The following is a 15,523-nucleotide window of genomic DNA, read 5'->3' as shown; positions in this document are numbered from 1 at the left end:
TCATAACTGTAGCCAGGGATGTTTTGCCATTTATGGAGACTAAACTCACAGGAATTGTTGTGCTATAAACAAGGTCAGTGCATTTGTGCACTCTTGGCTATCTAATTAAGTGGAACTATTTGCAATTCTAACTCATGAACTTGTTCACTGGAATTAAATGCCTGTTTATAGCTAGAAGCTATATAGAACACATACTGTAACTATGGAATTATAATTATATAATTATAACTATGATTATAATTAGAAAACATTCTGCAGTATATTTGCCTACCATAATTTGAGTGGAACTTTTAAGAATCTGTATCATATTAAGAAATAATGAACATGTAAAAGCTTATTAATAACAATTAAACAAAAGGCCATAGAGTAAATAACAATCACATACTTTATGTTATGTGATTGTTCACACATGGAGGCTGTATAGTGATGAAATTAAAACATACAAACTAATCTCTTCAGCAGTATTTTTAAGTAAACTTCTCACAGAAAAGATTCTCTGAAGTTCAGTTAAAGAACTAGCAAATATCTAAAGAAAAAAGACAACATCTGCATGTTGTTATGAGCGATTTGTCATATCAAATACATAACGTGCTCTTCCTGTGTTTAAAAAATCCCCAAAACAAAACAGAAAAACAGGAGACACAGGCAAAGACAAGGATAAAAGACAACGTGTGCTTATCAGCAAATGGCTGAATTGGGATAGGCAAGTGATACATCTAGTTTAATAAAACTTTCTTTTCAAGGCTCTCTGCAGTCCCAACTGCAGCCGAAGTCTGTAACCAATAACATAACCATGAAGTAAGAGCTTGGAAATGGTCCTCTGTGTGTTCCTAGAGCACCGATGCTGCCACAGCCATGAGTCGACAGTTCCCTGCTCCACTTATCAGTCGGGCACTTGAGCCCTGTACCTCTTACCAACAGCAAACTAACGCGGGTTTTATCTCTGCTTATTTCTGCTTCACTGTTAATGCATCATCATACTTTTTCTTCATCTTCATCAAACCAGGTAGGTCTTGCAAATTGTTTGAAAATATTTTTTCATCTGTTTCTTGTCTCCTTACTTTCTCCTAAGCTAGGAGTCCGATGTGTGAAGATCTGCATTTTGGAAAAGAGTTATTATCAGTACTGTATATAATTATTATTCTCTAAATTCAGAATAGCCTGTTATTTCGGTGTGATTTTTGAAAGGGAGCTGTCATGTACTACACCTGAAGGACAGTGCACACTTCTCTCTGAAGGCATCTTCTGTTTTAGAATAAGAAGTCCCACTGCATATTCAGCAGATTTAGTACCGAAACGGAGGAATGATGCAGCTCTCACTGACAGCACTATAAGCCCAACACCCTCCAGCACTCACCACAGGGCGGCGCTATTGTTCAGCTAGCTAGAGGTACCGGCCGTTTAAGCACAACTGACCTCGGTGACACTTAGCTAGATTCTACACAGCCATCTGGGGAGCCACGGTCAATTGAACAGATTATCCAGACAACAAACATTCTTTTTCAGTTTTTAGGAAAATCTGCACAGCTAGAGTACACATTTTCATTTTATTTTTGGATATATAAGGTGGAAGCTTTGAGCTGTAGAACTGTAGACATGGTCAGGCCTTAGCTGATGAAATTAATCTGTGCCATTCTTATCCATGAATAGTTCGATTTCAAATGGATAAACTTATTACCATGTGTGTTTCATGACATGGCATAATAACACTTCATGATTCTTTGTAATGTAGAAGTTGTAATGATTGTAATGATTCTTTGTAATGTAGAAGTTATATTACAATTACTATTTTTTGTTGCACGAACGAGAGTCCTCAGAACACTTCTTGTGGTAATACTTATAACACATACTGTAAGTTAACACATATATGCATTTCTGTTTCCATGAAAGAGAAGACAATCAATGAAAGTATAGGAGTATTGCTCAAATGGCCAGGACTCTATATTATGTACAAAACAACTGTATGCAGCAGAAAGTTTCCAGAAAGACTCTTTGAAAGTTCACTGATGTTACCAGTTGCTAGGCTAGAAAGTGGATTGATTGCTCACATTAGCAATTTTTGCTTGCCTTGCTGTTTTTAAAGATCTCCAGCTCTCTAACTCTTCTCACTAAATGCCAGGAAGAGCTTTTGTGGATGTGACTTTTAGTTGAATTGTGCTGAATTGTGCTCCAAGTCTCCCTTTGACGTTCAATGCTTAACATGTGTAGCGAAGTAATTTAGAAGAAAACTAGACATAAAAGATTTCAAGAAGAGAGCCCTGGGGTCATGTATACAGTTCTCTGACTTATGCGGAGTTGGGTTAAAATAAAGAGTCCTGCACACAATAACATCAGTATACTCCAGGTTCCAAACACTCATTGTCTTCAGAAAACAAAGGGAATGATAGTCTATTACACTTAATTTCATTGCCACCCAGACACTTGCTTTATTTGGGGAGACTTGTGCATTATCTGTTCCTGGTTTCATGGATACCTAATGCATTATTTTGATACAGGTTACAGGAATGACAAGAGCTCCACTGCCTTCCATAACTATTACTGTCCACAATTAAACTGTGTTAAATTTACACTTGAAAACGGTGTATTGTAATTGCAATAATTAGTTTAATTCATGCCAGCGCTCTCTTTTTATATATTTTTAGTTTGCTATTTTCCAGTGCCCCATAAAAAAGAATGAATGCATTGACCTTTTCTCCTGCATGCGCAATATAAAAGCTCTTATTAACCACACAGTGCAAGATTGTGAAGGTGAATGTAAGCGCTTATACAATTTTCAGCACACATACCCACAAAAAAGTAAAAATAACTTTTCTGGTGCTCCCAGGGAAAGATACAAAATAAACCTATTATAATATCAATGGAGGAGTGCTGAGAGAAAACAGATGCTGTAAACTGAGCTTATCACAATTGCGCTTATCAGTCAATCAAAGCTTTATTTCAAACTTTGAGGAAAACCATCTTCAAAAACTAAATCAGCAATACAGAACATGAATGGTGAATTCATACGAAACAAATTCAAATAATAAGAATAATAATCAGGTAAAAAAGTATAGTTAAGAGTAAAAGGCACAGGCAAAAAGTTTAAGATTTTATCAGCGTCTTAAACATTAACAGCATGCTGTACTCACACAAATCTGCTCTTACACAGAAACCTATAAATATATATATAACTACTAACAAACCTAGAGGCACAAGAGCTGTATTATATTAACAGTGGAGAATTAAACATCTGGAGAATTAAATGATTTGGTATATTTGGGTCAATTCATATCGTCAAATGAAAATTTTAAAGGTGCACAATTCTTTATGTTTTGATCGATGGCCACAGTGCAGAAGGGGTTTGATGGACGACCAGAATCAAAGACAGCGAAAGAACCACAGGCACTGGGGTGAAAGATGAGTCGGTGACATCCTGACGGGCGCAGGCTGGGAGAGACTTGTGAAGAGTGGATGATGACGGAGCTGCAGAAGGACTGGAGCAGCTTCTCAGAGACGAGAAGCAGTAAAGGAGAAGGCCTTCTGCAAGACAAATGACAAGACTGCCAGCAGCTGGATGGGCACCACAAAGAGGGGAATTTCATGAGAGGCTTTTCTATAGATGGGTAAAAACTGACGCTAACATCGACAGCACTCTGGCCACATTTAATATCTGTATTTATGAAAGAAGCAGCGATTGCTGGCGGCAGGGATAGCACAACGTGCAATGTTCTTCTCTATTATATATACAATATGTCAACACTTTGGTCACGGTATTTACAGGTGGGAGCTGTTCCTCCTGTTCTGCTGCAGAGCATCTAGAATCAGGGATGCCCACTTTCACCTCTATGGTTTGCCTTGTCTTTGGAACCACTGTCTCAAGGTGTCCAACAATCTGCTCCTCTTTCTGTTGACAATAGTCAACATCACTATACAACACAGCACGTGAAGCTGATGACATACTGTCGCAGGCTGAGACTATTTCCCAGGCCTCAATTCATCTGCTAGCTCTAGTTTTGTTAATTTCAGCGCTCTATTAGGGAATAAAATGACCTTGCTCCACAGTAGCATTGCCGCTTTTCAATTTGAGGAAACACATTTAACTCTGCTACTAGTCGAACACTTCGGACTCTTTGGCACATGCAATTCCAATGAACTCATTTTGACCTGTACATGTGGACACATTCTCCTAGGTCTCTTCAGAGTAAAAATGCGACTTCCTGTCTTGAATACCTTAATTTCTATTATTCTTATTTCTGCTTCTCTAGGGTATTACAATATGATACATACTCACATTTATAAATTTAATCGGAAAGAGAGGTGACAATATATTAAGTTCTCCACTCTTTCAGCACAGGAGATCTGCTGGAGGCCTAATTCTGCCAAACTTTAAATTGCGTTTCTCCTCCTTTGCTCCAGTGCGGACTATCTGTCAGGTTTAATTCTGATGTTCCTGCATCTTGGCGTCCACTTGATGTGTGTCTGGTCTTGCCATTTGGTTTCAAGATTTAATTTGTGTAAGCGTTCCCCTTAGACACTGTAAATTGCATTTTGGACCTCTAATTAAGTAATAAATTACAACTTAGCGCTTAGCTCCAAAGACATGGCTGCCTGTTCTCCTATTTTCCCTAATCATAAACTCCTTACAGTTAAGTTCCCTTTCTCTTTCCCACTTTGGATTCACAGTCTAGCAGATATTTGTAAAGAGAATGAGTTTTGTTCATTCTGGGACTTGTAACAGAAGTATGGGTTGCAGCTCCTCTGCAGCCCACTGCTTAATCTGCTGGATGTCAAGAGCAAAACAAGGAAATTGGCATCCTCTAATTCTTCTAATTCCATGTGCCTGCTCCCTACAACACTTTAGCATCTGACATTATTTGGAACAGGGACTTCAGTGTTTACAGACGATTGACATTTTCCAGAATAGTATTTGGACAACATAACTGAAATGTTCAATTGCTTTTTTTTATTGTCAGTTGTTTTGTTTGTGAAAACATAAAAAAAATGGTCCTGAGAAAACATACAGTACTTCCTACCTGTAGGCTTACAGTAACACACAACCCCTAAACACAGTCTGGTAGTCTAAAACTCACTCCACAGCCCTTCTCATCTGAGTATTAGTGTACAGGGCAAAGGCTAATAGACCCACCAGAATTCTCCTGGAAGCTGACTCATTGGATACAACACATAATTGCTAACGAGAAAAGCTTTGTTGTCTTGGAAACAAGTAAGCACAGGTCCTAATGAGAAGACCATTCTACAGGAGCCATTAGAGAAACATGTACTTAGTAAGAGCACGCCTCTGTAGACAGAGGGCAGTCCCTTCATCTTCTTTGTCATGTGTCACTTACTGTACACATGCTCTGGGCTATTGACTGGCCTCTTCTATAAAAGTATAAAAACACAAAATGCCCGGAGGTTCAAATCCTGAAAAAGGTTTATTTTTTTCCATGGGATTCATGGACATTAATCATGGGAAATCAATGCAGCTGACAAGTAGAGAGTTGAAGCCTTTGCTGGATACGACACTTCAAACAACGAGGTTGAAAAAGTAATTTCTTTCCTCTTCTTACAATAGCATGAATTTGTCAATTTCTAGGTCCTGCGATGGTGGAGTCAATTTTCTCCCACGGAACCACGGTTTGTCGACCAGGCACTTTATCCATCTCGACTAGCGCAACTCACTTTGCATGATTATGGCCCAGGAAAAAGGAAAAAAGGAAAAATAACAATGTACAACCCAAATTAATGAGGTTCTCTCTGAAAATAATCAATCAAAAACAATTTAAAAAAGCAGGATGTAGACTCTCAAATCCATTTTAATTTATTTAAACCAGGCTACACACTTGTGGCTCAAGTAATTTTCTGAAAACATACCAAGGAAAAACGACATCCTGTTAAGATGTAATGAAGCAACGGAGTAGTGAATTTGTCAATAAGATTACAAATATATTATATATCATAACCAAGAATAAAACCGTAAAGCAGCATAGGGTCATACCGTATGTATCTTCCCAATACAAGTCCACACTTGTTCACACAGAGACATCAGAGCCTGGAAAGGATTACTAGGGAAGCTCCAGGCTGCTGTGACCTTTACCAGGAATAAGCAGCTTTCTGATAATAGGCAGGTGGATGGATGGATTACTAGGGATCGCAGGGAACGCAGTGTGGCAGAGACCCAGGGAACTTTCAGATCTCGACCTGATGCTGTGCTAGAATCACTTAATGAGGAGAACAGTGATGAGCACTGATGGGCTGATAGCCTGGACTTGCTGTGGTCGGCTTTTCCTATGATCATAGCTGCGATCTAAAAATACAAAACAATAAACCCAGCTTTAACTAGAATATTGTCTGCAGCCTTTTCACTTAAAAAACTATGTTACTGCTGTAAAAGTAAAAATATGTGACGAAATTATAAATATGTACAGACTGATGAAAGATTTTACACCAGATTTAATTTTTTTTCCCATTTCTTTTTTTCTATTTGAAAGGATCATTGGTCCGTCTATAGTTTAAGTATATTGCAGGAATGAGAACTGGATTTTGAAGAACTCTAAGGGCTACTTAAGATGATTTTTATTACCTTCTGAAATGGGAAAATTTGACTTTCCTATCACTAAAAATAAAAGTGTAAAAGAATGACAAATACACATCTATGGATTTATTTTCACTTAGAGACTCTGAAATTCCCTGAAACACCCTTGTTTATTTTAAGCTCCTGTGCTATAAATTCTAGGCATGCATCTCTTAAAAACCTTAGCTGCACTGAGGGTCCCAGACTTTCTTTAGTGATCCCAAAAGCTGTCTGCCTTCATCTGCATTACAAATCTACTTGTAAATAATAAATCTACGCGCTTACTGCAGTTACATGCGTGCTGTCAAAATGCAAAGAACACCAGACATTTAAAAAGGAAAAAACGTTGTTAATTTTACAGTCTCTTGTTTCTACAAGCAGACACAGATGTACTGTACATTGTACATGAAAAGAACAAATATTAAACATCTTCCATTCTGGGTGATCTACACTTCCATGTATATTTGGCTGTGTCAAAAAGGCTCAATGATTAACCCAGACATCATGGAGGCCACGTTTCAAAACCATGCTGAGTTTTGGACAGCCTGCACAAGATGGAGAGTTCACACACATGGCTGGGGTTCTTAGAGCTGCCTCCACAAGTTGGTTACTGTATATCAGCATCATGTGGATGACACTAAAGCAAACAATCGCGGACATGGCTTATATCCAGGTACATCACCGGCTAGTAATGCTATAGGCTGACAGCTCTGATTTGTTTGGTCACTCTTCAGGATAAGTTAAGAGTCGTATCACAGTCTTCTTATAGATATCAGCACTGTGCGTGTGCATCTGGACATGGACTTTCCTAAACGGATTGTGATGGTTGCTACGTGATATTTACAGTATACTTATAAGGACTATTAGTGAGGTCAATCTGAAGGTTTAATTTTTTTTTCAACAGTGAGTTATCATTGTTAATGTTCTTTTAAAATGCAACAGCTTTTCTTAAATGTTTATTTAACATTCTCAACAACTGGAAAAGTAAAAGCAGATTTTGGCAAGCTGTTAAACATGTAGCAACCCCACAGGCCCTGTATATACTGTACAGTATATAAACTTCATTAAAGCTGATTTTTTTTACAAGACACTCAGAGTACTAAATTAATATTCCCTGGAGGCAATCCATCATTCAAGTTTTCTAACACTGAAAACGGGTTTTTATTATTTTATTCTTCATAGAATCATCATTGATACTGTACAGCAGAAAAAGCTGAATGCATACGGCCTTTCATCTCTTACCTGTTGAATTGCCAGGGTTAAACTAGATTACTCTAACCTGATGAACCAGAATGGGAAAACAATGGAAACTGAAGAAAAAGCCACTCATGATATTTACAGCAGGCCTACTTCAGTTCAGAATACCTACGTCTCCTGAATAAGTATATGAACACAGTATACATATACGTTTTCCTCAGAAAAAAAAGAAACGGCATGAAACACTGGATCAGATGGTGGACAAGAACAAAAGATAGAAGATTATTTTTCTGTTGCAGCAGTCAGCAGCATCAAAGCTTTGACGCTGCTGAAAGAATGATGTTTCTTTCCAAGGCACTTTCTTGTTCTCCTGCTTTGATTCTGTTTCGTGTTACAACAACACAAGGTGTTCAAAAGAATGATATCCTCTCCGTTCTTTGTTTGATACACATCACAGAAATCTATTCAACTTCTTTCAATCAAGTTGTATCCTAGCAACTTGGGTTGCATGGCTAATCTGTGAAAGATGTGTAATGTAACCCACCGAATTAGGAGGACCAAAAAAAAAGTCCATGCTATTTCAAATATTATTTTTTCAATAAAAGGATAAAGAAAAGGTACAGTAAACATGACGTCACTGTGGTTTCACTGTACTCTTTCCAATCAAACTGCCTTGGGGTGCTTCGACAGCTCCTCCGCCCGCGCTGGGTTGTGGTGCACGCAGTATCCAAATTCTTCATCTCAATGGCGGCAAAACTCGCAAGAGCAAGCCAGAGCCGTGCAGGCAGCGAGAGCCGCTCGAGCCCCTGCTGTCTCTGCAACCGGACACAGAAATGCACCGAATCCCCTTCGTGGTGCCATCACGCACAGCCTGAAAGGATCATTGGTCTGTCGATATTGCAAGAATGAGGATTGCATTGCCCAGGGACCATTGTCCCATTTCTGGCAATAAAGCACAGTTCTTTAATCAGCACAGCGAACCAGCAATCGCCTCCTTAACCCTTCAATATGTAAGATGTGCTGTGTTATATTACCGCTAACGCTTCTGCCAGGCCTGATTTTTATTTGGACTCCAGCAGCAGCCGAAATCCAGCTGTCCCGCTTGGTCTTCTAGGGTTGGGCCCAGCGGAGGACAGATCTCTTGCTGCACTGCAGTATTGTAGTGGACCTTCTGTTTCTCTGCATTAGCTCCCCCAGACTTATGTGGATAACACTGATAGTGTTACTGTGCTGGAGGAGGTCTGTTTCCCCGCTAGGGATGTGCTAAGCCAACCCTTTATTTCTGTATGCTTCCAACACAGCCATTACTTAAATGGGAAGCACTCGGCCAAGTACTGTACATTGCATTTTCTGAGACTCGTGGTTCATTTTCACCTGCAAAAAGTGTAAAACGGGGTAGAATTTCAAATTAAACTCCATAAACACGAAAAAAACAGAAACCGCTAGGAAATCAGATCCTATTCTGTCTGCTTTACTATGGACGATTAACTTCTTTTGCTTCTTACAAATGTGTTAACGGAGTTTCCCAGCCCTAGTCTTCGCTGTCACTGCCGGATTCCATGATTTTTCTGTGTCTTCTTAAGAAATTAACAGCTCTTTACCTGGGAGAAGTGTTGCATTTATCCCAAAAAGTCCTAAATTATCAATGTATCCCTCTTCCACAGCCTTAAGCTCTTGAAGACTTAAAGAGATGTATAGAGATCTTCAGGACCAGAATTGTGACTCCCTGTTCATTCTTGCAAGAGCTGACGATTCTGAAGTTTCTGTTTCTTTGCAAGGTACATTAAATTATAGGAGCAGGGCATTAAATCAATGACCACTTCAGCCAGGCTCAATAACGGAGTCATTACTGTTAATCCTTTAAATCGTTCAGAGGCACCCTGGTATGGCCTAAGCACGGGCCAGGAACACAGGAAGGCAGGCAAGCCAAGGATGAATGAGAGGGCCTGGATTTGCTTTGGGTTTTAAGGTGAAATTTCTCTGGCTAGACTTTTTAAGGAACAGGATCACAAAAGCCTTAGTTTTTTTTTTGTGTGTAAAAACAACGGGTGAGGGAGTGAACGTGCTTCAGAAGGAGATTCGTTTGATCTGTCTTGCTCTCATCAGGTGTGATTCAGATGTAGCCATAATATAATGCTACCAATGGGAGACATCAGGATACTGAGAGGAACTATGAAGATCAGTCTCAAGAACACTGTGCACAAGCTTCTGTTCCTCACATCTGCCCATCTGCCTGCCTGTGGGACCCGAGAAGAAAACACTGAGAGTTCTATCACTGTCAGCTCCTGAGGAACAGGCTTCTGGAGCCTTCCTGTTTGGCGGTTTAAAGGATTTTTTTACAGCCCTAAGGTATTGAGTTGGATACCGCATTGATTCTATACAGCGGTGCCGGTTTACTGATTCTGTTAAGAAACCAGCCCTCTTTTTACTGTTTTTTTAACCAAAAAGTCATGATGAACATTATCTCTATTTTATGAGCTGACCTCATTTCCACAGGAGTGGAATTGAACATCAACATCTGGCATAAAGTGTCAGGATTACTCCAGTACTGGATCACTGGCCATCTATGGTATGATAAACTGTGCTCTCTAAGATAGAAGTATGTCTAAGCAGAGGAAAATGGCAAATCATGATACAGTCTATGGGAAATCATATGACAGCTTCATGTGCTTCAGCACCCCCGATAATTTTATTTTTATTATCATCATCAAATTATTGTCAAAACAGAAGTGAATTCCTTTTAACTTTGTTAACGTTTGTAAGACATACACAGTCCTATATATCTATTATGCTAGTCCTGGTCTCCACAATCAATTTTATCTGGCTATCAATTACTGTATGTTTCAGTTGGTTTGTCGTTTAATGACCTATCGTAATGAAATCATTTTTGGAAACCGACTTTTAATCTGAAATAAATGTCTGAGTCGGATGAGTTCTGCCATCAAGCAAACGTAACAGGGGACATGGCATATATTTCAGAATGGATAAATCTGAATTTCAGAAAACCAGACGGACAAAAAAGTTCAGACGCAAAAGATAGGGGTTTAAAAAGTTTAAAAAGTTTTCTACAAAGGCACAATTTGGTTTTTATCGAGATGTGATAGAAAGTTTTAGAAAGCATGAACAATTTTGACTGTCACATCACAGCTTCCAGCACCATAATGAACATGCAGAACATGAGTGTGATGTTAAGTTTTGCCAAGATAAACAGTGCTTTTCAACTCTCCATATGCATGAATATTCATGGGGATTTTGTTTCACTGGATGTAGAAGATGCCATAAATAACAGAGCACGTCAAAGAGGAACACATTCTCTTCAACAGCAATATGAAGCCTCCATAAGCAAAGCTTTACCATTTCTTACCATTCATGAAGGAAAAGGGGGACAGAAAAAATGACTGTTAAACACACAAGCGCCCCTGAGAGTTTTCAAAAGCTGGTACCTATATACAGTATCTGTACTGTGCAAATTCCCCCTATTCAATTCCCTTAAGGGTGGTTTACACCTGTAAATATACTGAAGTAATTTAAAAAATAGAACATAATAATTCATTAGTTGGCTGTCCTTGGCCTTTAATAATTAGTGCCAGGGGGCCAGTGCATGTTTTTATACTTTAGCTGAACAAAAGAACAAAATAAATAAAGAGCATCTTTCATTGGGCAGAATTGGGAATTCAGTTGTTTTTCCACAGTATATCAAGATATCTGGCTGATCTCAGATGTATCAGTTATTCTCTGAAGTGTCCTTTAAGATTTGTGGGTTTTTTTTTGCTGTTAAGATATAAATTTCGGATCCTGGCTCTAAATGTAATTGAATTGGGACTCTGGGCTTCTCACAAGGCCTCTTGCCTTGGTGTATATCCAGGTTATTGTGCTTTTCAAGAACCGGTAGCCACAAGAGGGAGATGTTTTCCTGTGCACTTTAACAAGAGGAAAATGTTCTGTTGCATTCCCAAGTATCTGCACGAAGTATTTGCATTGTGGAAAATAAATGTGTTAGGTATCCCGTAGTAAATATTTACATCATAGGTTTCCCATCATTGTCAGCAATGACCAAAATATTTAAAGTATCAGGCAAGAGATCAGAAATTCTCCCTACCACTTTTTACAGTTGTGCATTGTAAAAGGTATGTTAGGTAACCATTGCAGTCATTATGTCTTAACATATTTACTTTATTTTTGAAGCAGTATTCCATCAGTTGCTTATCTACATTCGTCTCTTGGTCTCTCCACCTAGGTCGGTCTCTGTTTCGCTTTTCCTATCTATGAAGAGACTGATGAATCTGTGTTTGTCTACGTGTCTCTAGCAATCTGCCTGTATGTGTGGGATGATTCATCTGATTCCAGATATCCACTTATCTTCATAACCGTAACTGTTCCAAAATCAGGAGCCAGGAGAGACAGAGCTTCGGAAAGAAGCTCATCAACACTCTCTGCACAGTTGTCATTCAGGCTGCATCTCTTCAGCACCACAAAGAGCTTCGGCTGTCTGAGTGGGGAAAGTAAACCAGGTTGTCCTCATTATGTGGATTACTGTAATTTAGAGTTGGCAGGAAATGCTATCGTTGTCTTACATCCGACTATTATAAACAGGGGTGTTGAAGATTTACCCATTTCATATTTCATGAAAAAGGGGATTGGAATTGTTATGGCTCATTTGTTGTAGTTTAAATTGATATTTTGCTAGATGTTCGGATATGATTCTGTCACAGCTTTCCCAATTTAACAAAGAACTGGCGTTCTTCAGCTGCATATATAGCAATTAAATGCAAAAGCCATCAAAAAAGTTTAGAACGCCTGTGTTTTGTTTGCAAACTTTTTAAATTGCTTTTTCTTTAGCTGTAGCACTTGAAGGGAAAGGCGGGGTTTGTTTCTAATGTGGCAGAGTGCCAGTAAAACGTAATATTGCACTAAACTGCTAATCTCTGGTGTCTGCTCACTTGCATTGCTCAATATAGTAAATCAGTGCTGCTTGAAATTGCTACAAGATTTAAGAGAGATCCATCACTTCATTCTACATCGTTTGCAGTTACCAGAGATAAAGCACCCAAAATGAAGATTTAAAAACCAGCTGTTTTAAAGGAGGTTATTTTTCATAAATACGAGAATGAATTTGAGCCACCAGGTCCCTTTTATTTAGCAGACTCTAAAATGGGTTAAATAAGCAGTTTTGTTTCCCAGGCTGTGATTGACTATGCCCAAATGGTCATCAAGGAATGAACATCAGGCCAGAGAAACACATTACTCTGCTAATGCTTCAACAGGTCTTGCCTATGATTATGTAATTAACAGAGTCATAAAGCCTAATGTACTGCCAAGCTCCTATCCCTTTGTTACATGCCAAAAGGTGAAAAATATTAAATAAACAGGCTTTTCGTGAACATATCATATATGTAGGCCTCCTTCAAAGAATATACGCAAACATGTTTCCCAGGAATGTAATCCTAAATGCTCTTTCACATTGCCCTTTTCTGACAAATTCAGTGTTAAAGTTCTTGGAGCAGGAATAAAAAACAGATCAAAAAGTGCTCTGCAGGTAATATGCTGTTATAACAGAAAGAAAAATGCAAAAAAGAGCTTTTTGTGATGCGTTTCAGGCCTATTTATTTTTTTATACAAGATGTCACTGCAGCTGCCTTACAAGGTAATTATACCGCAGTCTAAACGCTGTTTACATCACTTCACTGCAGCCTCGGACTGCATGAGGATGTGACACAGCTGCATTAATTTCCTTCGACTTCAAAACCCGCTCTCCGGCTGAAAGGCCCTGGGCTTTTGCCATTTAACCTGAGAAAGTCCTCTATCCCCAGGCGCGAGCGCAATGCAGGGACACTGCACTGGGACTTATTTTCCCTCACTAAAAAGTGCCACTGATGCCAGTGTTGAAAGAAGTTTTTAAAAACGTCAGCTGGGCCATTAACTCATTAAACCCACCAACAGCAAGGAAAGCTGAGGCCTGTGGGTGCTGCTCCTACAGTAAATGACATTACAAATGAGACTTTGTACTCAATTAACCTGTAAATGACATAATAATGCCAGCAACTAAAATATAATTTAATAAAATGCACTGTAGATGGTAAAGCTGGCAGCTCCACCAGCTACTATTCAAATCTACTTGGCAAAAAAGAAGAGGAATACTCATGATAATTACACTGTGCACAGAACATGAATATTTGACCTTTTCAAATTTTTGTTTTCCTTATTTCATCCCTGCACATTAGTAAACAAGTCTCGTTATGTCTGGTAGCACAACCCCTTCCTAAATGTCAACAGTCAAAGGTAAGATAAGGCTATTTGACAACTCACCCAAATTGATGACAAGAAACAGCTAGCCCTCAGTCTTTCATTCTCACATGCCCCTTGAAGTACAGGCACAACAGGACCCATGCATTTCTTCCAAGAACCAGCTGTCTGTGTAACAGGCCACTAAAAATGAGTATTTCAGAGTGAAAACATGCCCATTTATATGAAACATGCATGCAATGCAAACGTATCATCAAATTGCAAATTATCTTCTAGGCTGGATAAAAATACTGTACTGTATGTGTCCTTTTACATGATGTGCATTTAGGAAGATTATCTTGTCATCCATACAGTTTACAAAGAGATGAATCGCTAAGGCTTGACACAGTTTTCTGCACCTCATCGGACAATACAAAGCCGCACGTGAGAAAAAGTTTGAAATGAAGCCCAATCATTAGTAATGATACAGTACACGCATCACAGAAATTGGCTAGCTTAGAACCCTGCCATCATTTCATTGAGCCACTGCAGGACAGTGAGACTCGATGTAACTCCTTTAGTTTTCAACCTTACTGTGTCATTGCTACCCACTAGGGCCTCAGTTCTGTGCAGTTTATACTTCCTCTCTACTGCTTCTCTTTCAGACTCCTTTCTGCTGGAGTAATGTACAAATAATCCTAAACTCTTAGTTCTTTCCAAAGATTGTTTCCAAAAAATATGTCATTGAACAGAAATATTGACTCAGGACATTATTGGTTGATATTTTTGTATTATTGCTCTGTGGAAAAACATTCTGCCTTTAATGTTTTTCTCTTATTACTTCCTTAAGGAACAGAATCTGTCTTTTGTTTCTCCAGTAATCTAACTCCTCTGTAATGCATATCATCTCGGGTCATTTATAAATTTTATAACCCAATTTACCAGGAGGTGTTCTGACTCTCAACCCATTTTTCTCCTTTTCTTGCAGAAGACGAGTTTGGAAAAAAGTACTCACTGTAAAAGGTCAGCCTTTCTTACTAAGAAACATTCTTTTGCATTATTTAAAGTGTCTTATAGGTCAGACTTTATGTACATGATGCCTACAGCTATAAATCCAAAATATACTGTATTTTTCCTTCAGTGACAGTATACTAAAAGTGTGGTATACTACATGGCAAGCAGAATACATTTAAACCAGCAAGCTTTTTTCACAGGACAGTTTAAAATAAACAGGAAAACAGGTTGCATAAAGCAAAGCATCAATATATTTCACAAAAAAACTCTATTTCACCAATTTAGGCACAAGCACTGAGACCTGCACCAAGAGAAATCCAATTTACTGTAATGTCAAAACCTCCCCATTTGAAAGCCATTGTGAATTCACCTACTTTAAAACTGTATCTTATAGTGAAAAAAAAAACTTAAACCAAGCACTTTGCATGAGATAACAACAGCACTGTCAATTCAGAAAAATCCTTCTTTGAATTGTAGATGGGTCTTTGTACATGTACTGTATCTCATGCACCCTCAATTAAATGTAAATCTTTTGGC

Source organism: Atractosteus spatula, chromosome 22, assembly GCF_055471065.1.
Source record: "Atractosteus spatula isolate fAtrSpa1 chromosome 22, fAtrSpa1.hap1, whole genome shotgun sequence".
Classification (NCBI taxonomy): Eukaryota; Metazoa; Chordata; class Actinopteri; order Semionotiformes; family Lepisosteidae; genus Atractosteus; species Atractosteus spatula.
Note: the sequence above shows the minus strand (reverse complement) of the source record.